This window comes from Lycium barbarum, chromosome 8, assembly GCF_019175385.1.
Source record: "Lycium barbarum isolate Lr01 chromosome 8, ASM1917538v2, whole genome shotgun sequence".
NCBI lineage: Eukaryota > Viridiplantae > Streptophyta > Magnoliopsida > Solanales > Solanaceae > Lycium > Lycium barbarum.
In genome coordinates, this window is record NC_083344.1 from 88,984,904 (window position 1) to 89,010,255 (window position 25,352).

At 38.5% G+C, this 25,352-nt stretch overlaps 1 non-coding gene across 1 annotated transcript; it reads right to left on the reverse strand.

Moving 5' to 3' along the window:
* Window positions 1-17,819: 17,819 nt before the first annotated feature.
* LOC132608505 (small nucleolar RNA R71) lies at window positions 17,820-17,925 on the reverse strand. Its single transcript, XR_009570419.1, has one exon. It is a non-coding gene; the product is annotated as a small nucleolar RNA R71 (small nucleolar RNA).
* Between the last annotated feature and the right edge of the window lie 7,427 nt (window positions 17,926-25,352).

The window sequence follows — 25,352 nt, forward strand, 5'->3', positions numbered from 1 at the left end:
AGGTCATGATATATCATGCTTAGATTAGTCAAATCCGTCAATTTATCTCATATTGGAAGACTACAATTCAAATAACAATGTATAGGTCAAAACTCTTCTTCTTCCTTTAGTTATCTAGATTTTTAACCACATGTCAAAGCTTAGGAAAGGTAAATAATGGAAATCAAAGTTAGAGAGCCTTACCCCAAGAAGAATCCACTTAGAACCCCTTCAAATCGCCGTAGAGTCACTTAGGACAAATAATAGTTGGAATTATAAATCAAAGGGTTTCACTAAGCATTAAATAGAATTTATTTCCGCTTTTTTTGCTGTAACGGCAAGGGGTCCACTATAGTGAGTCTGCTCTAGCGGCGCTCCGTTCTCTAGAGCATATTTCCAAGAATCCCTCTGATCCATGCCGACAGACTAGGACTTGCCAAAGGTCCGCTATGGTGCACAACGTCTCGCCCCAGCGGGACAACAAACACCAACAATTATCTGGTTTGTCACTAACTTCTTCCCAAAACCCGACAATCACCCGCGACCTTCTAGATGTAAAACAAACATGTTAAAATGCATAGAAACACTCTACCGACTCACTCGTGGTCTCGAAATTCTCAACTAAGGTCAATTTGACTAGGTCGACAACCAATGGCCAAAGATCAACTTTCCAACCAATAACTCAAAACTCTCCCGAGTGTGTCGGGAACTGAACTGAACATTCCATCAACCCTCCGGACCACTTGGAATTGATGGATTCCCGACAAAGGTTCATTTACCACAAGGTCAACTAACGGTCGACCTTTTGTGACTTTAAGGCTCTATTTCTCATAAGCCATCATAAATCTCGCTCGATTACTTCGGGAATTGTGCCACCAATCCACACAGGTCAAAATCGTACTAATAGGGCTTGGGGAAAGGTCAATGAAGGTAAATGGTTCGAAAGTGTAATAACGACCAATCAGGTCATTACATCAGATACTATTAAAGTCAGTTGTCCTCGAACGAAGAAATAGAGTAAAAAATCTAATGGTAACCAAAGAATCTTTAATATAATAACACAAAAGCCCCGAGGCACGAAGTATGCCAAAAAAACTACCTGTTCACCTTATCAGTGAAACTTCTTTTAATTTAGCTCAACAATTCTAATCCATATTCCATATAGTCAAATTTCTCTCACAACTGATCCCCGAATAGAAGAACAGTTTTCGCCGGAATTCTCTCATTCTATCAAACCATGCCTCTGAACACGATCGATGGGTCCCACAGACATTTTCCCAAACAACACAATCTTTTAGATATACACATAATCATAGCCCACTCTGAACCGGAAAGATATTCTGATTTTTCTAACCTTTTTTTCGACCTTCAAAAGTCGTTCTTCGCACCACGATTTCTTATAAGCACATAAACGCAAGCCCGAACCCATGATTTACTCTTGCTAGAAAAGAATGCTTGCTCCATCTGAGAACTCTACACAATTCCATCAAACTGATCTTGGTCAAAGCTGATTTTGCTAGTTGCAAGTCTGTTAATTCTGTAACCAAGTGTTGAAACAACTTTATCCAAATCCCATCTCTTAAATCTTGGAATCATCATACTGGAAGCATACCTACTGATTACCTTGCCGAGTCCGAACCCTTAAAGAACCAACTGACCACTCTAAAGACTTCTTACAACCATAATACCTCTTCAATCATTGCCAAGTACCGACGAACACCATTATATCTTTTTGATAAACTGACCCCAACAAAATATAACCAAGTCCACTCGCAAACACCAATAAAGCTCGGTAAACCTGTCATACCTCAAATCTGAACTAAAACTCAGAGAATCTGTGAAGGTGATTTACTGGGAGCCCATAAGTCCTCCTGAAAATATAAACATGATCCATCAAGATCAAATCAAACAACTCTGATACAAAATGAATGCAAAACCCTTGAATACCACCAATAGTCACTCGAACTGACTCCAACTTTCCTAAACCAACAATAGTCCTATCACACCTCTATGGTGGCCAATCCTAATCCTCTCCCTGTGCATAATCAATCATGTTAGTAACCCTTGACTACAAAAGCTGAGTTCTACCAAAGTTGTCAACTTAGTACCGAAGAACTATACCTTATAATTGCAATATCCATGTTTCTCGACCTTTACCCGATATGCAAATCAAATACAACCCTAAATTTTTTTATGTAAAACCTGTAGCCTCATATAATACCCCTTTAAACATCGAATCTCCCATTGTAACGCCTCGATACGTCTATCACCTTTCCGAAAACATCAAATCTCGCAATATCTATTCCAAAGCCTTTAGTATTCCTAAAATGCTCATAGCCATCTAAGCAGTAATACCCATAATTTAATTGACTACCACAAATATGGTTTCATCTCAAAAATATAACTCTACCCTTCAAATGATAGGGATTTCCAGAATTTCACTCCTTTAAACCATACTAATTCATCCATTGAAGAGTGCTACGAAATTACCCAAATGTGTAATACACAAGACACTTCGACAAGCCTTAACATGTCGGTTAACTGAAATTTGCTTGTCACTGATCACGAAACCTCACAGAATTTCGTCATATCACTTAGTCCATTTCGGTGGACTTCCTTCTTTAAGCGTACTCAACAATCATACCTCCTTTGAAATAAGTGTAATAGGTCATTTTGTTTTATTTCATGTTTCGGCCAATTTTGCCTTTGTAAAATCGTCCTTTTGCTTGTTTTAGGAATTTGCTAAGTTCAATAACCTTTAAGTGTTAGGTTGATTTAAGGCATCTTCAGGGGAAATTCTTTCTTTTGGTTGATTTAAGGCATCTTCGAGACATCGAATATATGATGTTTGAGTATTAGGTTCAGTTCCCGAGGGTCTTGGGCGCGTTTTGGTCATTTGGTTGGAAAGTTGGTTTTTGCCCGTTCAGGGTTGACTTGGTTAGAGAGACCTCTATTGAAAATTCTGAGTGCACGAGTGAGTTTGTAGTGCATTTTTACAAGTGCCTGCATATTCGATTTGTCTCGAGGGGGCTCCGAGAGAGTCTAGGGATTTCGGGGGTTGAACGTAAAAAACCAGATTTTCTGATTTCTGGTGTTCGCGTATGAGTGAAACGGGGTTCCGCCCCTCCAGATATTATCCGGTGAGAGGAGGCCCACCAAAGCGAAAGGCCACCGGGTTGACCGTTGTCCGCCCCTATAAAGGATTTCTCGCTGGTGCGAGTGCGCGGTCGTGGGCTAGGCCCTACCGTTACGAGCTTGTGTAAATTTCGCTGTGGTGATGTCTATTCTGTCGGTGCGAGTTCATTGATGAGAACCTAGTTGCATAAGTGCGCAGATTGCAGAACAAAATGTGATTCTTTTAGTGTCTTTTCCTTTAGTCTTTTCATTCAAAACCCTTAAGCCTTGAGAGGGATTTTAGAGGAGATTGAAGGAATTCTTAGAAGAAGACCTTTGGGTAAGTGTTCTAATTTGATATATTGGTTATTCCATCCATTGAGATCATAATCCATGCTTAGAATGTTGATTTTTAGGTGCAAAAATAAAGTGTTTTGGAACTTAACTTGAGAATTGGGGGTTTTAGAAATTGAGTATGAATTAGTGATAATTGTTGGATGATTTTATGGGTTATTTTGAGTATGTGGATCATGATTCAATGTTTAATTTATTATTTTTCCCTTTTGTGTTCGGAATCATAATTTTAGGGCTAAATTTAGGGGTTTTGGATTATGTAGCAATATGTGTATTGATAGTCTCGTTTTCTAACGAGCAACCCTTATTTGACTAGACTTTATACGGTTGAGGACTATTTGGAGGGAAAAGAGGGTGTCGTGACTCGAGCTTCAGCATTCAACTCTTTCTTGAATATGTGTATTGGTTAAATGAACCTAATAAGAGGGATTTGGGGAAAATTAAGGGGGGTTCTGATACTTGTGAGGTGTCGGGTGCTAGTATCAAATACTAGTCATCATGTTATGGGTGTTTGTGCAATTTTAATTTTATAGTTGGTCTGAATGCCATGCTTTAGGAACTAGCTGATAGAATAGTACGATCCTATGGGATCCATGATTGGGGTCTGATGCCCATACTTTATGTCTCTTATTATCATTGCCTGTCATGTCTATATCACTCATATTTCCTCATTGATTTGAAAGAAAGTAAAAAGGTGAAGACTTTATGATATTGAGAACACAAGAATGGAATCCATGCTTTTGTACTTGTTCTTGATTTGATGCATGCCTTATTCATGTTTTTCATGTATCCATGCTTACGATTTGAGTATATGATCATGAGTCCGATGGGATTTTGTTCCTGATGAGTGATAAGGTTTGGACACGTTCTATTGGTACTTGAGCCTGGTTGGCTATGAGATAGGTTATTGAGATATGATGTGATTGAGGTCGTGATTCGAGAAAATTATCACAGCGGCTATATATAGGCCTTATAAGCCGCTATGGGTCACGATTCATTAATATTCGAGCGTGTGTATATCGGAAAGTCCAAACAAAGGCCTTACATTGCATTGCATTCGCATATCATTCATCCATTTTCTACATTGTTGTTTTGATTATTGGTATTTGTTTAGCCTTATCTTGAAATCTATCTCTTATGTGCGTTTTGCTGTTATTATGATTATCTTGTACTTGGACCAATGGCGGACAACTGTGGTTATGGCGTCTTAGACTAACCCTCATCTCTATTTTGAAAAGGGTCAGTCAACAACGCATGTTGAGTACCCATTGTTTATTGTACTCGGGCTACACTTGCTGCACCTTTTTTTGTGTGCATATTTGGTCCCTAGCAAGAGTGGAGCCTGCGACTACTCGACCACCCGTTAGAGTGTCGTTGAGAAGCTGGGGTGAGCTCCTCAAATTTGAGATGGCTCCTGATCCTCTTATTTGACAGTTCTTATGTATTTCAGACTATTTTATACTCTTAATAGTCCTTATATTGTGGTGAAATCTAATTTTGGGAAAAGTTTGTAATAAATCTTAAGTATTTATGTTCTTGAAAATGACTTGTATGCTTATTTTAATAATTCTACTATTTTCGGTTGTTAACGGTTGGTGCTGGCTTACTAGTACAGTTGCACTAGTGACATCACGACTTAGTATTTTGGGTCGCAACGATAAGTAGGATAACAACACCACAATCCATAATGACTCAAGTAATTTCGAAGATTTACCTTATTCTTACCGATTCTATTTCAGCTATACCTTTCCTTGACATTTCAATTTCTCAATTTCTATCTGTTCACGTACACCGCTATCATCTAACCATTACTCGAACCCACTCAATAGTATACTGGTAATCATAAGTCTTGCAAATCAACTAGTTCTTATTCCACAATCTTCTTACCAATCCCCTAAACATGACGACCCGGTGAGCACACCTTACTTAAGGACCAGGACCATAGCTACCCAATATCTTAAGTCTCTACTCGTCACAAGAAACCTTGCTTTAGCATCTAGAACTGATAACCACTTTCCTGAAAGAACCCACAAACCACAAGTTCTTACACCATCACTACCATAGAGCCACATTGAAGCCCAACTTAACTTTTCACGACCGAATACGAAATCCACTTTTGTATCAATTTCGACCTTATCCTGACAAGCATATCTGATTCATTCCCTTCCTAAAAGCGGAGAGTGATCTATCAAACTCCTTTTCCTTATGCCTCTGTCCCGTAATGCAAAAAGTACTCATACCAATATATCCTAAGAAATCTTACTTCGCGAGACGTTTTCCACAAAAGTCATCCTTCATTTTCTTATTCTCAACTTCTCTTCTTTATTAAATGCGGTCACAATCTTTTTTCCCAATCCGATGGTCCCTACCAAGCTTACCCTCATCCTCACATGCCGACATCTAATACACTGCAACTTCTGAATCGTTGACCTTTCATTGTACAGAGCGCCATGCAAACCATCATAATACCTTGACGATGTTGAAACTTTTCCAAAATCGATCATAGATCGAACTAATCATCCTTGTTAAGCCATAAATGTACTTCGGCAACTTTTGCGGAACCCAACACTAAAAACATAGAGATCATGTGACCCTCTGTACTATAACAACCCGTTCTATTATTATAGCATTTTCGATGGTTTTACCCCCGTTGATCCTTTTTGGCACCTTATTAGTGCAATTTCACACGTGAGGATCGATGGCATTGTTCTCGAGTTCATCGTGTGAGTTTTAGTGAGGCCTTTGAGAATTTGAGCGTTTAAAAAAATGTTTGACCCAAAGTTGACTTTTGATAAACTGTTACAACTCGGAAAAGTCCCCGTACATGTACAATGAATAGACCAACGAAGGGTATGAGTGTGCGACGTTTTACTAAGTAGGGAATGGCGATTCATGAATATTTGGAAATAAGAAAGTTGTAGAATTTCAATTCAGCCAGTGGTCGTAAAACAGAATACGGCCCGTAAAGTGATTTATGGACCGTATACTGCCATAGTCCTCCAACGTTAAAAAAAATTCAACTTTCTGTCCAAAGTTTAAATGCTAAAATACGACCGAGTTTACGGACCGTAAACTGAAATACGGCCCGTAAACTATGGTCCTAAACCATCATGACCTCCAGCAAACCTTTCTGTTTTTGATATGCTTAAATAAGACCACGTTATACGGCCCGTAAACTAGTATACGGTCCGTAAACTGTGGTTTACGACCACTGTACACCCCGATGACTGTTCATTAAAAATTAGATTTTGTGATTATTATAATTGACTGTCTCATTCATTTTCATTCATATTTCATCTACAACCTTCAAGAACCCTCTAGAAATTTTCCAAACATTTCATCCACAAAATTTAAGAGAATCAAAGGGATATCAAGATCAACAACACCAAACCATGAAACAAAGTGTGTGAAACTCAAGTGAAGTTCATCCAAACCAAGAAATTCCAAGGAATGAAAAATAGGGTTTTGAGGAAGGAGGAAGAAATCCACTCTAGGCGTGTTCCACCACCATCTAAGGTAAGTTTTATGACTTTAGCATGTTGTTTAAGGTACTGGAAAGCTAAGATTCTTGAATTGTAGAAAGACATGGAAAATGGGTCTTAAATGGGAGAATAGTGTCATAATTGAATAGTAGTTGAATGGAACCATAAACGTTGATGTGCCATGATTATGAATATGTTGTATATGATGTTTAGACCAGGAAATAAGCATTATATATGAGAAAACGCGATAACGAACTACAACCATAAATGTGGAGAAAATAGAGAAAAATGGTGGATTTTGCTCAAAGTATATGAATGACGATTGTTGATACGATATTGTGAAGTGCCGTAGTAAATGTTTGGGAGTTGATATAGACTATGAGAAAAGTAGTATAAATAAAGGAAGTGCTGCCCAATTTTCTCCAGAAATAGTGACGCATTCCCGTAGTCGATTAACTAACGTCAATACGAATTCTTTCGTGAAGGTAGCTACGTGACATTAAAGGAGAGCAATTGAACGATAGCTTAGATAAATGACAAAGGTATGTGAGGCTAGTCCTTTATTTCTATGGCATGAATTCCATGATATGATTCTTCTTCCTTTCCATGATTCTCCTATATTGCGGAAAGCCAAGAGCTTAAGATTATGAATAGCTATATGAGTCGAGATATGATAGGACGTTCCTATAAAGTAAATGATGTCGTCCATTTTATACACTCACCTTACATACTACTCCCTTCAAGGTGAGACAGAATGTTCATGAATGCCCATAATGGAATTGAGGGTTCACGACCTTACGTCACCTCGATAAAATACACTTGTTCTAGAGTCCCTATGCATGCACAATGATGAGCATATTTTGATAAGCATATTATTATAACTATTTCATAATGAGCATTTCATAATCATATTACACCGGGCCTAGTTGGCCGGGTAGTCACCGCAAAAGCGGGCAGCTATACGATACACCATGGCTAGTTGCCATGGGCAGACACCACTAGTGGGAGGCATGAGATGGTACCCCGGACGCGGGAGGCCTGGACGTGAGCTAATGTTACTGATTATCACACCGCACCTATATGGTCGGGCAGTTTATATATATATATATGATATGCATACATGAGATGATAATAAGCTTAAAAGTAAGTCAGCATGCATTACTTTTCATGTAATTCCCAGTCAGGTAAAGTTGCTCCATACTTGATGCCTCCATTGTTTTCTTGATGCATTATTATTGTTCATGCCTCTCATACTCAGTACAATATTCGTACAGACATCCGTTTTCTTTGGACGCTGTGTTCATGCCCACAGGTAGACAAGGAGGTGAGCTCAATCCAGATTCTTAGTAGCTGCCAGCTGATTGCGACCACTCCATTGTCCGGAGGTGCTCATGATTATTCTCTTGGTATATGTATATTTTGGGCATGGTGGAGTCTTGTTCCACCTATATGTATAGTATGTCAGTAGAGGCTCGTAGATTCGCAATGTGGGTTAGATGGTCTCACAAGTTTATTACAGCATGCATGTATATATTATTTTGATGGCCTAATGAGGCATTTGTATATATATATATATATATAGACTGACTGTGTTATCCACCGGAAAATGATTTTCATACAATTATGAATGATAAAGAAACGTAAATGACTATGACAAGTGAGGAAATAAGGGGTGCTCGGTGGTCAGCCTCAGGTACCCGTCGCCGCCCCTAGCTGGGTCGTGACATAAACAGACCTTTTTCAAAATTCCATCAATTCTGTGAGGTCTAGATGGTCGTTGGCGACATGGCGAGTATTTCGTTTCAGTTCCTAAGGCCTTTGGGAGCATTTTGAGCTATTTGTTTGAAAGTTGGTCTCAGGCCATTGGGGTTGACTTGGTCAATTAGACCTCTGTTTGAAATTCCAAGGTCATCAGTGAGTTTGTAGAGCGTTTTTATGTATGTATGCATATTTTTTTTGTATCTATGACACCTCGAGTGATTATCAGATTTCGGGTTGAAACTTATGAAAAATTAGGAATATTTTAGTATCTGGTGCCTGGTCTAGCGGCACAAGACTCGGGGTAGCGATCCCGCTATAATGAGAGATCGCCTATCGTAGCGAGTGTGAGGAATTCGTGGCAAGTCGCCATAGCGGACAACAATCCAGCGGCTGTGTGAGTTTTAGTTCGGGCCGCCATAGCAAGCTATGTCCGGCCATTGCAGGCTCGCTATAGCAGATGTCCAACCACTGCAGCGGATACCAGGACCAGAGTCTTATTTATTGCTTAGTTGAAACCCTTCATTTCGTATCACTCTATTTCTTGATTCTAAGCATCCCTTGAGGCGATTTGGAGAGTTTTTGGCTTCATTATCTTGTGCGTAAGCCTCCTAACCTTAAATCCATTCATTTATCTTTCCTTAATCCTTAATCCATGCTAGAAATCTTTAGAACAAATGGGGAAGATGTGTTCTTATGATAATTTCTTGAAATGAGTTCTAGACTTCCTAAATGAAAATTGATGATGAAATAGACTAGTGTAACCATAGAATTTTAGAAATTCATTGTTGTTGATATTAATCCTTCCATTATTAGTGATTAATTTGAGCATTGAATAGTGGATTTGCTCATCTAGAGCATGAAGTGCATATTCCACCTTCCAATTTCCCATTTTACACTGGTGGGTCTGTTTCCCTAATTCCATGAGTTAGAATTTGACCTCAATTAGATGTATAACAATATGGGTATTGTTCTTCTTGATTTCTAATTTATAATTCAAATATGGTTAGACTTTGAGTTTTTGGAGGCCCAAAGAAAGGGCAAGGCTAATCTTTGAATGTTCATGGCTCTTGTTCGGCATTCCAGATAGGTTATGGCTTACCTTTTTGGTTAAACTTCGGTTAGCGAATCAGATGTAGAGCTAGTGATTGTTGGAGAAATCATGTAAGCATTGGGGTATGAAGTTGGGATGGATTCCTAGGTTGGTACTGTTGTTTGATTTTGGTGTGTTGCCTTGTTATGATTTATTATCTTGTTGCCACGTTTGTGATATTAGATTAGATGCTTAGTTATCTTATCATGATTGAGATATGGCTATCTCTCATTTATTGGTATTATCTTGGACAACGGAAAGAACTTGACTTGTTATTGATATCGAGAGAAGCGTCATACGTGGCTCGATTAATTTGATATGTTGTCATAAATCATTGATATTATGCAGTTTACTCAATTTCATCTTTCATGATACTTTCATGTGAATACTTAGTGACTTATTCATGGTTGTGAACTTGTATCTCTCAGGTATTGGTTATTGACTTGTGAAGAGGAAGGAATTGATATTGATATTGATGTTGGGATATGTGTCCATAAATGGCACGATTGACATTGATATACTCTTGTTGGCATTGACATCATGCATGTATTCATACTCATATATTTGGATAGGCTTGCGCACCGCAATACATACATATGTTAAACCGGGTTGCACGTTTTGCACCACTTACTCGGACCGGGTTGCACGTTCTGCAACATTTTACTTGGATCGGGTTGCACGTACCGCATCATTGACTGGGATTGGATTTCACTTTTCACAACACTGACTTGGATTGGGCTATGCGCTGCAATAGGTACAAGGACTTCACGGGTCCCCTATGAGTCGTGATTGTCGTGGCATGAAGATGCTTCGCCCGAAGCATGTGTGTATCATTGCATTGCATTGCATTCTTTTTTCATTCATTCATACATCTGATTCCTGGTTGTGGTTAGCTATTGCATTGTACAATGATCATGAACATTGACTTCCTGGTTCGTTACTGATTGAGATTGTCGTGTGTTTGATTGTTACATACTTGGGAATTAATGGAATCAACGAGTAGAGACTTTTACTAGGTTAATACTTGGCGTTACGGATTGCTATTGTTGGTTGTACGGTGTTTGTGGTTTTTCTGAGGAATTGTGGAAAATTGGCTAACATGTGGTTAGGTGCTTCACCACAGTCTATGATTGGGTTATTTGATACTTATATACTCGTGTTGTTATTCTTGAACTGTGTGGTGTTTATACCTGATTGTGAGCATGTCTATTCTTCAGTCTCTTACTTTATATATATTAACTAACTGTTGTCGGCCTATGATGCCTACTCAGTATGTGTTCTTTGTACTAATGCTACCACGCTATACTTGTTCTTTGTACTGATGCTACCTTACTATACTCCTTTTGGGGGCATCGACTTTTGAGACAGGTTACACTTAAACTCTCGAGACTGATTTTTGAGGCCTGGCTTGTGAGTAGCTAGGGTGAGCATCTAACAAGTCGTTGCCCGGAGACTCCTCTATCCCTATTTTTATTTTCTTCCCTTCAGATAGATGTGTTTAGCATTTGAGCCTGGTATTTTCTAGACATTACTTGGCTGCTCTTGTACGATTCAGACCGGTTCCTTGGGGGTTGCATTTATATTCTGCAGTTATGATTATTTATGATTCAGACTTCTACTTAATTTGCTTTGGTTACTTATTGTGGTTGAATTTATGACAATTAGGAAAGAGGTTTGCCTACCAACGTGAAAATTGGTAGGTGCCCACACGATTTAGTGAATTTAAGTCGTGACATGTACTATCTCTCCCATTTCTCAAGAAAACCCTCACAATAAACTAGTCTTAACCACAATCTTACAGAATTGAATCCTCAAAGCATAGCTAGAAACTTAACTTGGTCACGCGTCCGAATCAGGATGACACATCTCGTACAATATTGTTGCTCCCAAATGCACACGCAAGTATACACGGTCATATTAGTAATATAGGATTTAAAGTCCAGATATCGTCCCCACATAGACTTATGATTAACTGTCAACCAAATAAACTAATGCTAATTATCTAAACAAGAAATAAAATCCAAATTTATATTTACAAACTAAAAAAAAAATAGCAAAAAATGAACTTCAACTAAGAAAGAGAAGATTTTTATCGGAGAAGAGATAGATCTAGGGCTATGACCACTAACAATCCAGTTGAGTCTTCAAATCGTTCTACCAATGGGTTATTAGTTTACAGGTTGATATTAACTTTATGAGTATCTTTCAAGTTGCTCACAAGCCTGTAGATGCTACTACAATGCCTATATTCCTATGGTCGGCCGAGGTAACAAGAACACATTTATTTCTCTGTATTCTACTAAGCAAGACTAAAGGATATATTTCTATCCTCATTAGTGAAACAATTATATCGAACAAGCTCTATTTATTCTTATTACGCATGCAAATTCCCTATCCCTCCTTCAATTCACACACCACAAATAATTCTCAACTATTTCGTCAAATAATCAAATAATTAAGCTCAAGAATAAATAAATAAATAACCCAAAGATGGAAAATCAATAGATATAAATGATAATGAAACGTCAACTTTCATGTGAGTGTCAAAACCCTAAAACTAAGGAGTTTAACTCCATAGGGCTGTTGCCGTTAATTATTTATGCATTGTGAAGGTGTAGTTGTATTCATACCGTAGCAATGCGGGATGGAATTCTGCTAGTTTGGTTGTGGTTAATGGTGATATTAGACTCGGCATGCATTCTCATTCCATATGTATATTGATATTGAATTATGACTTGGTATTGATGATGATATATGAAAAATTGGAGCACCTTGTAATATAAGACTTAGTTGTGAAGTATATTCGTCACATTTTGAAGTAAAGAGGGACATAGACACTTTGTGTTGAATGAGATGGTTTGTATGATTCATTCCATAATTGAGTCGATTTATCTAAGTCTTGATATGACTTATGACATTATGACTTCTTGTACTTCATTGTTATTTTAGTGCATTGATTTACAATATTTACACCCATTTCTACATTCACACATTATGGAAATGGTTTGGAATTGTAGAAAGGAAGGTGTTCACATATACCCTTCACTGATTGATTGAGATAGCTGTATAATTAGGCTATGGTTGAGCAGAGTTATTTTGAGTCTTGTTATGACTTGTGTTACACTGAATGTACTTCATTGTTTCTGGCCTTGATATGTGTTCTTGAGTTATTCATTGTGATTCGATCACGAGGCATTGTTGATTAGATTTTGAGATGGAACATATATATCTATTAAGGAACATTTGACAAGGTATGACGATGTGTCCTAGTTGTGAGATCGTGGTCCGAGGTTCATTCCGGAATAAGTGGTACATGGACACCATGAGTCCTCTGCAGGTCATGACTATTTGGGGAAAACACTACCATTTAGCATATGTGTACAGGTTTGGAGTATTTGGCCAGTGCATTTCATTGCACATCATTATGTTTTGAATTTCACTTCTTTAAATTTTATTATGCATTATTATATGGCTTATTAAGTTCTGATTTTTGTATGGTTTCTTGAAACATCTGTTGTGGTATAGATATGATCATTGAATGAGTGAAATTGTAGATTAGTGACTATGCCTAGGTGTCACGTCCCAACTAGGGGCCATGACGGGGTACCCGGAGTTAATTACCCAGCACCGCTTATCATGCTGACTATCATGCTCAACCTGGGCATACATCATTCTCAATACAAACCTATCATGAAACAATCTCCCAAAACATGTGTAGGTACATAATATACTATGGGGAAGTCACATAGCATCTACAACCCACACATAAGTATCTACGAGCCTCTAACTGAAATGTTGAAATCATAAAGACGGGACAGGACCCTGCCATGCCCAAAATATGTACACAAAAGGATAAACTAATAGGCTGCACCTCCGAAGTAGTGGGGTGCTCCTGTACAACTGCTGAGTAAACTCCTAAGCGTCTGCACCGTCTCTCTATCCACATGTGGGCATGAAAGCAATGTCCACAAAGAAAAGGACGTCAGTACGAACAATGTACTAAATATGTAAGGCATATATGGTAACATAATAAGGGAATATAGAAAGCATAAGAAGAAAAGATAACTGTAACTGCTTGCCGCTTGAAGCGCAATCATGCATGCTCACTTTTTACCTTTATAACATATCACACATACATACCTAAGCTGTCTAAATCAATAACATCATTAGCCCACGTCCGGGCCTCCCGCGTCTAGGTAATCATCTCACGTCGCCCACTAGTGGTGGTGCCCAGCCATGCCACATAGACACGGTGTAGTAAGCCTCCCGCCTTAGCGGTGCTGCCCAGCCATTTAGGCATGGTGTAATCATCATTATATACTTAACATGAATCATGCATAAGAGTCAAGTAAAAGCTGTAACTCTATCGGAGTGACGTAAGGTCGGTAACCGCCCATTACATTATGGAACATCATGATCGTCATGTCTTACCTTGAAGGAACTATCATCAAGGAATCATGTAAATATCATTAACATCATAATAGCATCATATCATTATCATGGAACATATCTCATCTCTATCTCGTAGGAAACTTTTAATACTCTTTAGTTTTCATCTTTTAGGATGTAACAAGGTCATGGGAATATAGGAAAGAAATCACAATATAAGAATCATGCCTTTGAAAGAAGGGCTAGCCTTACATACCTTTATATCTCTTTAACTCTATTGTCTAATTTCTTGCCTTTCGAGCGATTCTACCTTCAAGTGAATTTGTACTAAGATTAGACAACCGGAAACATACTTAAGCTTAAGCTAGAGCAACTAAGAGTTAATGAAAATTTGGCGACATTTCCTTTGTTTCGACTACTTCTTCCATAAAATAAGACAACCCCCAAACATCAATAAGAACACCCATAATAACATAATCAATAAGTTCTTCAAGTTAAACATTGTTTACTTCTCAAATCCACATTCAAAATCATCCATAACCATACCTATAATACAACATCATATTCATTCTCATATAATACTCCTTTAACATCATTTGTATTATTCACCACAAGATTGTACTCATAACATGTGAAGAACTATTATTCAGGTCAATTCATTATTCAAGAATATCACTATTTCCATATTTGCACTCCATATTCTCCTTCCTCACATAATCCAAGTCTTTCAACCACTCAATATTCATAATAGCATGAATTGAACATAACACTAACCTTTGATGATGTAGGAATGGACTTTGGATGAAAGTACTTCACTTGGAGAAAACCCCACTTCAATACAAAAGGACTTCTTGATCTCTACAAACCCTAGTAAGCATCTATACACTTGATTTTTACTAATTCTTGGTGTTTACTCCTTGATTTCCCGTTGGATATATGATAATATGGTTTGAGGAATATTGTAGGGCATTCAAGACTTTGGAGAAGGTGAAATCTAAAAATTAAGAGCATGACTCGTCTATTTATAGCTGAAACTAGAAAGTTCCAGAAAAGCGGTTCGAAGAACGGGTCGACGACCCGTCAAACTCTCGATGGTCCGTTGACTTACGCCTGAAAATCCCTGATTACAGAAACATGTTGACGGTTGGGTCGACGGTCCCGTCGAATTATTCCTGCAGATCTCAATCTGCAGGAACATGTTGACGGTGCACAGTGACAGTCCGTCGACATGTCGACGACCCGTCAACAGTGACTGGTGTCTGCAGAATTTCTTGATTCAGTTCAGATTTCGTTGATTCAATCCGTCCAACTTATAATCCTGTAAATTACCAGGAATCCCTGCTACTACATTTGTACACGGGGTAAGACACTCTCTACCCTAAATTCTCCAACAAGCTTTCTTCACCCTCCTTGAATGTATTTGGAATCTTAATTAGAATCAGTAAGTATCCCTTTTTACTTATAGACATGATTTTTTATGCATGAGGAAAGGATCAGAGTTGACTGCCACAGAGGTGCGATGGGACGGTGATTGGTTTCGGGAATTCAGAGTCATATCGAATGGCTAATGGTAATGATTCGAGGAGGTACTTTGGATGCGATAAATCTTCATAGTGGTCAGTTTAACTCTGATGGACTTTGCTCGGCGAGGTACTTGGTGATATGTGATGTGTCGTGAAATTATGGCATATTCAATGCTTTTTGACCTTAAGTTTTACTTGTTTTTAAGCAAGTCAGTGTCGTTTAAATGTGTTTTAGTGTTGTTGCAGGAAGATAAGCATCTAGAATGACAAAATCTTGAATGTTGTTGAATTATCCTTGGTGAAGAATTACTGACCGTAATTGAAATTACGGTCCATAATCTTGGATCGTAATGAATGATAAGCTGAAGGATAAGGTGCAGAAAAGAAGGTCGACTTTTACGAACAACTATTACGGTCCGTAATTCAAATTACGGACCCTAATTCAAAATATAAATTTAAATGTGGTAAAAAATAGAAAGGCATGTTTTTGGATGAAGAATTACGGCCAGACAATTACGGACTGTAATTCAAATTACGGTTCGTAAAACTTGATGAATATTTTTTCCAGGTTTCAACAGGAGAGCCAAGTCATTAAATGAAATACGATCTGTAATTTGAATTACAGGCCGTAATTGATGCCGTCGGGGACTAAGCGGCAATTCTGTAATTTTTACGCTTTTCAAACCTATAAATAGTCCAATGCAGGGTTTTATTTATGATCAGTTGTTATATTTTGACTTTTGGCTCAGAACATTAAATACTCTCTTGGTTTTGAAGATTCATAACATCAATTCAAGTATTGTCAATTCCTCTTTTCATCAAAAGTAAGCAATTATGAATTCTTCAATCTCATATTTCTTGTTCTTTGTCATAAGTAACTAAACACCCTCAGTAGGGCTGTGAACCCAATGATGAGTGTTTTGTGATTGGGATTTGTGAGTGATATACGCATAGTGAATTGTTAGGGTTTATTTATTCTTCATTCTTCATTCATAGTTAATGGTTGCAAACATTGATTAACACCAAAAACCTTGATTTGTTTGGGAAAATAATTAGGGTTTGATAAGAATAAATAACAAGAACTCAAAGCTTACCCTTTGTTTGATAAATTCACTTAGGAATAAGAAGAATTTACTTAGCATAATTAACTGTTCTTCATATCAACTTTCTTATATTTGGGAAACTCGTAGAAAGAGAAAATCTTTATTTATTGGGAAATTGTAAAAATTCCCATTGGGGATAAGTGTATCTATACAAACGATACATCAGAAGTATATGAAGATCAATACCCATGATCATACACTTTATCTAAAGGGGAAACAACCTTGATTTCTTTTACCATAAATTACAATCCAAAGCAATTTAGTTAGAAATTAGTCATAAACAACCATCTTTACAAAAATCATCGGATTAAGACATTAGACCTAAATTAATCATTTTACGATTTTAGTAACCTTTTCACACCATATTCCCTGTGGGATTCGACCCCAACCTCATTGGGTTACTATATTTGACATCGTCCTCTTTATGCTAATAAAAGGTGTAATTTGAGCGTATCAAATTTTGGCGCCGTTTCCGAGGAATACGGTTTTGAAATTACTAACTAGTGTCTTCTTTGATTGAAGTATTTTGCTTACTCCATCACACCTTGTTTGATATTCCTTGTAAACCATGTTAACATGAATCAAAATTAGTGAAACCAACGTGGAGTAGCTGGTAACCAGGGTGGTTAATTGAATGATCACGCGAATGAAACAGATGAAGAGAATGTCTTCGCTGATCTTGTTGCTGAGGAGGACTATGCATCTTCTATTATTCATCCTCGAGTTGGGGCTGCAAGTGTCAAAATTGATTCATCTCTCTACCAGTTGTCGAAGCTTAAGGGATACATTATGAATTCTACCAAGAATAACCCTCAGCGCCATTTGCCGAATTTTTTGGATGTATGTGCTCGTAACATCCAAAACAACGTTCCACAGGATGCTATTCGGCAGACGCTTTACAAATATTGCTTAGCTGGAGATGCAAGAGCTTGGTTTGAGAAGCTGCCTTAGAATTCTATTAATGCATGGGCAGAGATGGTAGAAGTCTTTCTTAAGAAGTGGTATCCTCTTAGCAAGAAGGCTGAGATTCATGACAAAATCTATGAATTCAAACAGTGACTAGGGGAAAAATTATATGAAGCTTAGTAGAGATTGAAATAGTATTTGTAGAAATTTCCAAGTCATGGTTTTCTGGAGCACATGTTAATGGATAAGTTGTACCGAGGGCTAGCTCCAATGACGCAATCAATTGCAAACAATGCAGTTGATGGTTGTTTTATGGATAAATCTTACCAATGAGTAACCAACATACTTAACAGGGTGACTACACATAATCAGGTTTGGCACTAAAAAAAGGCCGATATTGTGCCATATGGTAGTGTCATGATCTAGAATATGGTAGAGGAGAATCAAGATACCCAACAAATATTGGCTCAGAATGCAACGCATATTTCCTTGCTAACCAAGAAATTTGACGAGACCCAGATCAAGAAGGTAAATGTTTGTGAGGATTAGTCAGGTATGCCGAAGGGGATGTACCAGGTCCAAAAGGGTCCATTTCATGAGGGACCTCCTATGCAGGTTAAAGATTCTAACTATGTGAACAACTCTCAAAAGGGATATCAAAGGCAGAATTACCAAGGTGGTTACCGGAATTAGAATCTTTGTAGACCTCAGCAGGGCCAAGGTATCTATAACAACAATAACCCAAGGAACTACAATAATAATTATGGTGGTGCGAACCAAGGGAGCTATAGGAATAACAACAATTTTGGGAATAAGAGTTCAAATCTTTATATTCCACTGAAAGGGAAATCAACAGAACAAAGTAGTTCGAGGGTTGAAGCAATGCTTTAGAAGGTTCTGGAAAATCAAACCAAGTCTGAAAGGACATTATCTGGGCTAACAGAGATAGTAGGATCCCATACAGCAGCTATTCGGAAGCTCGAGTCATAGATGTGTGATATTTCTAGAGAGCAGCACCCTCCTAAGAAAGGAGGACTTCCTAGTGACACAATTATGAAACCGAAGAATGGGGGAGGCGGTGTAGACTGTGTGTTTTCCATTAGTACTCTAAGTGGTAAAATACTCCAAGGTGCTGAAAAGATGGTTGTTGAGTTCGAGCCGATTGATGAACAGGAAGAGATGTAGTCAGAAGCACAAATTATTGTTGATGAAAATCCTAATGATTAGAAAGTAGCTTATATTCTAGAAATTTCAAAGGAGGCTGATGACAAATGGAAGCAAATTGTGAAAAGGGCTCTCCGCCCTTTGACTTAGCTTTTAAATCTAAACCTCCCTTTCCTCAGAGGTTGGTAAAAAACAAGGAAGATGTTAAGTTCGAAATTTTTTATGATCAGCTGAAGTAGTTATCTCTGAATTTTCCTTTCTTGGAAGTTGTCAAAGAGATGCCCGATTTTGCCAAGTACTTGAAGGACCTGTTGACCAAAAAGAAGAAAGCGCAACATGAAACCGTGAGTTTGACTCACACTGTGAGTTCCATCATTTCAACAGCTACTGTCCAGAAAAAGGGAGATCATGAGGCAGTTCACCGTTCCTTGTTTTGTGGGGCACCGTGATTTTGCTCATACTCTGTGTGATAATGGGGCGAGTATAAATCTGATGCCACTTCCTATCTATAAGCAATCAGGTTTGGGGATGCCAAGGCCGACTACTATGAGGTTACAGATGGCTGATAGATCTATTAAGAAGCCAGTTGGCGTGGTCGATGATGTCCTTGTACGGGTTGGTAAATTTATGTTGCCTGCTGATTCTGTGATTCTTGACTGTGTTGTTGATTGGGACATTCCTATTATTTTTCGGAGACCTTTCCTTGCTATGGGAAGAGCTCTGATGGATCCGGAGAAGAATGAAATCAAGTTCCGAGTTAATGATGAGGAAGTTACTTTTTTAGGCAAGCAAGGGGATGAAGTTACCAAGTGCTTATGAGACCATTTCGGTGATTGATTCTTTTGATGTTATTGATGAAGAGGTGGAGTTCAAGATGGAAGAAGAATGTTTGGGAGAAGCTCTAGCGGGTATTCTTGTAAACTTTGATACTTAAGACATAGAGGGTTATGTGGAGATGATTAATTCACTTGTTTGGCTGGATTCATACTCCTACCACCCAAAGAAGTAAGATCTTGATCTGGAAAATAGAACAACTCCACAAGCAAAGCCTTCGATCATTGAACCACCGCAGCTTGAGCTTAAGCAGCTCCCATCACATTTGAAGTACGAGCTCTTTGGTAAAAATAATACATTACCAGTGATTGTTTCAGCATTACAAACTGAGGAGCTGATCGAGAGACTTTTGGAGGTATTGCGTGAATATAGGCGTGCTATTGGGTGGACCATAGCAAACATTCGAGAAATTCCTTCTAGGATCTGTGAACATAAGATCCAGTTGGAGGAGGATAGCAAGCCGAGTGTGGAGAATCAAAGGAGATTGAATGAGAAAATGCAAGAAGTCGTCAAGAAAGAAATCATCAAATGGTTAGATGCAGGAGTAGCTTATCCGATTGCTGACAGTAAATGGGCGAGCCCAGTCTAATATGTTCCGAAAAAGGGCGGCATCACAGTGGTGCCCAATGAAAAAAATGAGCTGAATCCGATGAGGACTGTAACCGGATAGAGAGTTTGCATGGACTATCGCAAGCTTAACACTACCACTTGCAAGGATCAATTCCCTATACCTTTTATTGTGTCACGACCCGACTAGGGGCCATGACGGGTACCCGGGGCTAACCACCGAGCACCAATCATTCTATTGCTCATCACACTCATAATACACTTCTTTAATGTTCATATGCTCATAATCATAGGAAAACCATTTTTCATTTGGAAACATACCTACTTTAGATATATAAGCCTTTCGGCTATCAAAATAATATATACATACGAGGAGAACTCGTGAGACCATACTACCCACATATACGTATCTACGAGCCTCTACTAGAGTACTAGACATATGGACGGGACAAGATCCCGTCGCACCCAAAATACATACACATATATATACACAAAAGGATATCCATTTAGCACCTCCAGAATAATGGAGTGCTCCTGTAAATATGCTGATAGCTCCTACCTGTGGGCATGAATACAGCGTCCAAAGAAAACAAACGTCAGTATAAATATTGTACTGAGTATGTAAGGCATGAATGAAATAAACATGATAGAGAAATCATAAGTCCTAAGGTGAAGGCAAGACCCGTGTGACCTTTAAGGATGAATACATTTAATACATATATCATATATACATAATTGTAGTACATGAATAATCATAGCGCATGCATCATTGTGTCATATAATTCATCATCATAGTACCGCCTCTTCTCATACACATAAAGCATTATCCATATTCGGCCACATAGTGGCTTGACAAAATCCGTATTCGGCCACGTAGTGGCTCGACAATATCACATACATGTCTTCCGTACCCAGCCATAACAAGGCTCGGTATATCTCATCATCATCATTGCAATCACATACATCTTATAAGCTTATCGTAACCTTTCATTATAGCATACGTTTGAATTTGAAGACAATCTATGAAAATCATATCATATTCGTAGCATGAACTTCATATAAATATCATATGATAGACGTTATAATCTCTAGACTTAGGCTCATCACTACCATCCTCGCATCTATGGCATATCTCTTACCTTTTGTCTCATATGAAATCCTCGATGAAGATAGACTCGTAATTTTTTTCGAAACATTGGTCATAAGACATGCAGTAGAGCATATAGACAATCTATAACAATATTGGGGTAACATAAGGTCGAGAACCCACGATTACATTATGGAGCATTCATAAACATTCTGCCTCACCTTGAAGGAATTAGCATATAAGGTGAGTGTATACAACAAACAACATCAATAGATCATAGTTAACATCGTTAGCTTTGTGGAAACATTATACCATGAGCTCTAGAATCTTTAGACTTAAGCTCATCATCTTCATTATCGTGCTCATAATATATCCCTTATCTTTATATCACGTGGCTATTTATGAACATAGACTCTTAGTTCCGGAATATAAGAAAGTCATGGAGAGGTAGGGAACATAATACCATAGAAGTTACATAAGGATCATTAGCTTCGTAAGAATGTCATATCCTGAGCTTTAGGACTTCTAGACTTATATTCACCATCGGTATCGTCAAGCTCGTAACATATCTCTTTTCTTTATCTTGTATGAAGCTCTTTATAATCGTAGACTTATAGTTTTCGATATGTAGGTAAATCATGTAGAAGGAGGGAATATCATATCATAGGATTCATGCCCTAGAAATAAGGGACTAGCCTTACATACCTTTTCCTTTAGCTATTCTACCGCTTGATCTTTCTCCTTCAATGCTCACGTCCTTACCTTCAAGGGAGTTCATATTAACATTAGTTAGACGATTATAAGAACGTGCTTTCTAAAGATGGAGAAAATTGGGTGGCATTTCCTTTGTTTCTACTACATTCTCCATATCTTATATCAATTTCCAAACATCCATAACAACATTCACAATATTATAGGCAACAATCACCATTCATCTACATTATCCACATTTCACAATTTCACTTCAATTCCTCCATAATCATGGTCGTGGTTCACAATTGTGTTTTCTCACATATAATACTTATCCCATGTTCTAAATGTCACTTATAGCATACTTATAATCACAACATATCGATATTCACAATTCACCCCAAACTACCACTCAACAATGACACTATTCCCACATTCATGACCCATTTTCTATATCCTTCTACAATCCAAGTGTTTTAACTTTTCACACCTTAAACAACATGGAATAATCATAAAACTCACCTTAGATAATGACAGAATATGCCTTGAGTGGAATTTCTCTTATTGCACCAAAACCCTAGCTCACTTCCCTTGGGATTTCTTAGCTTAGATAAACTTTGCTATGTTTCATACACTTCATTTTGTGGGTTTGATGAAGTTGATCAAGAATCTTTCTTGAGTTCTTGTGGATGAAGAGAAGAGAGGGTTTTCTAGAGTTTTCGTGAAGTGAGAGGTGAAAATGAACTGAAATAAATGAACTTGGGTCCTCTTATATAAATCATGCAATCTGTCCCGATACGAACATATGGACCAACATACAGTCCGTACATTTATACGTTCCGTATGTCTGGCCGTATGTTTGGTCCAGTGAAGGTTGCCCTTCTGGGCTAAATATACGGCCTAACATATGGCCAATATAATTTATGCGGCCAGTATGTTGGGCTGTATAATGCCCAGCTATTCTAATTTCGTTCTCGTCAACTCGTTTGATCTCCAATCTTTATGGAACCTTCTTGATACTTGTTTAACACCTCAATACCAATCTAAGGGACGTTGTCATTCTTCTCCAAGACATTATTACGCCATCCTTAACTTTTCACTCGTAATTCTTACCCGACACACAAATTACCCCTTGCTTTCCTTGACAACCTTCTTCCCTCACCTCAAATGTCTTTAAAATTATGATTAGGATCGTCAAATGCTATTTCTTACTTATCAAACATTGTATACGTCGTACCCTATGTTAGTCTATTCACTGTACGTTAACGGAAAATTTCCAAGGTGTAACATTCTTTCCCCCTTTTGGAACATTCGTCCTCGAATGTTAAACACTCGGGAATTCTACGAAAATTTCGCCAAATTTTCCCCTGTAATATGGCACTACCATCCTGTCACAACAGCCCATAATAACATTGCCTCACAGGACCACAACACAATAGCAATATAGGTCGGCCACACACAACCCATATGCAAAAAAAAAAAAAAACGTACATACCTTTATCAAGCTTACATTTCTAATTCTTAACTCACATGCTGGGGCTATTTGGGAGGGCATTTTTTTTATATCTGCCTATACCTCTCCCATTCCCTTTCTATCATAAAGTTAATTCTTCTAGGACATCTCTCATGTCCTTCATTGATTATGCAGCCTCGTACTACAAACTCAATAATCCAGTAACGATAAACTTCTAAAGTGTTATAACTCATGTCTCGTATATTTTCTTTACTCTCACATCTTCATAAAACATATTGACAATATAGTCTGCACGATAAGGAAGCTTTCATTAATAACTAACTTACTCGGTAGCGTCCGTCACTCTCTTACTTTTTCTAACTGACCCTATCTTTTCCCTATCATTCAGCAACTACTATCTTGGAAGTTCTACTCTTCATACCTTACTTCCTTAAAACTTGAGTACCATCGTCCTTACAACCCCCCTTAAGTATCATCGGTAGTACCTTTAAAAAGGTATTTCATAAAGATTATAGGTGATGGATCAATACTGTCCTCGAGGATGTATAAACATTATTAATACCACATATCATACTTCACCGATTTCCGTCGCTACATAGCATAAAACCTCTCAATTCATACTTGCTTAATATTACAAATATTTATTTCTCCTTTTACACATTATGAAAGGTGCAGATATACCTGGGACGGCATCGGGGAATGACTCTAGATCCTGTCGCTCAGCTAAAGCATACATACGGGGCTGAGTGGCACCTGAAGTAGATGCTCCCCCTCTGCCTCTACCTCGGCCTACTGGAATCGAGGGAGTCTGTCCTCCCGGGCGCACCAAAGAAGAACCAGCTACTGATCCTGTGGGCTGAACCGCACACCTACCGACTCGAAAGGGGCACTCTCTCATAATGTGACCTGACTGGCCGCAAACATAGCAAACATCCAAACCCAATCGACATGGTCCCCAATGTAGCTTACCGCACTAGGTACATTGTGGTATAGATGATCTCATCTGGCCTGAATCACTCCTATACCGAGAGCCCGATTCTCTGAAACTCTGATCCGATCCGAAATGACTAGAGCAATCGGACCGGTGGCTTGCAACTCATGGAGGTACACTAGTTGCCGACTGGCCTGAGTGTCTAGAATATGACTGCCTCGATCCCCTCTATAGTCACTATCGGCACCTATGGATCTGGCCCTCTTACTTTGCCCCTTATCAATATCACGCTCGCCCCTTTGCGGATGTTATTGCTGTTTTAAATTCGGGGCATGGGCTTGAAAGTGGGAACTATCCATCCCGTCTTGCAATGAAGCCGTTAAGAAATCTTTAAAAAAATGTGGTCTTAAGCCACTCACAAACCTGTGCACCTTATCTCCCATGTCGGCCACCATGGTTGGAGCATATCTAGCCAATGAATTAAACTGAAGGTTATACTCCCGGGCACTCATATATCCTTGTTTCAAATTTTAAAACCTATCCGCTCTAGCTCGACGGACCTCGGGTGGCAAATAGTGGCGAATGAAGGCATCTACAAATTCTTGCCAAACCGGAGGAGGCGCATTCTCTTTTCTTGATGATACCCAGTTATTATACCATAAGACTGCCACATCCCGGAGTCTATAAGATGCTAACTCAACCTATTCAGTTTCGGAGGCATGAATAATCCTTAATGTTCTCAAAATTTCATCAATAAAACCTTGAGGGTCTTCATCCGGCTTTGACCCGAAAAACTCCGGAGGATTCAAACTCATGAAATCACGGGCTCTAGTACTAAGGCCCTATCACTTGAACCCGAACCCTGCCGCTGTGCCTGGGCGGCAACTAGCTGTGTTATTAAGTG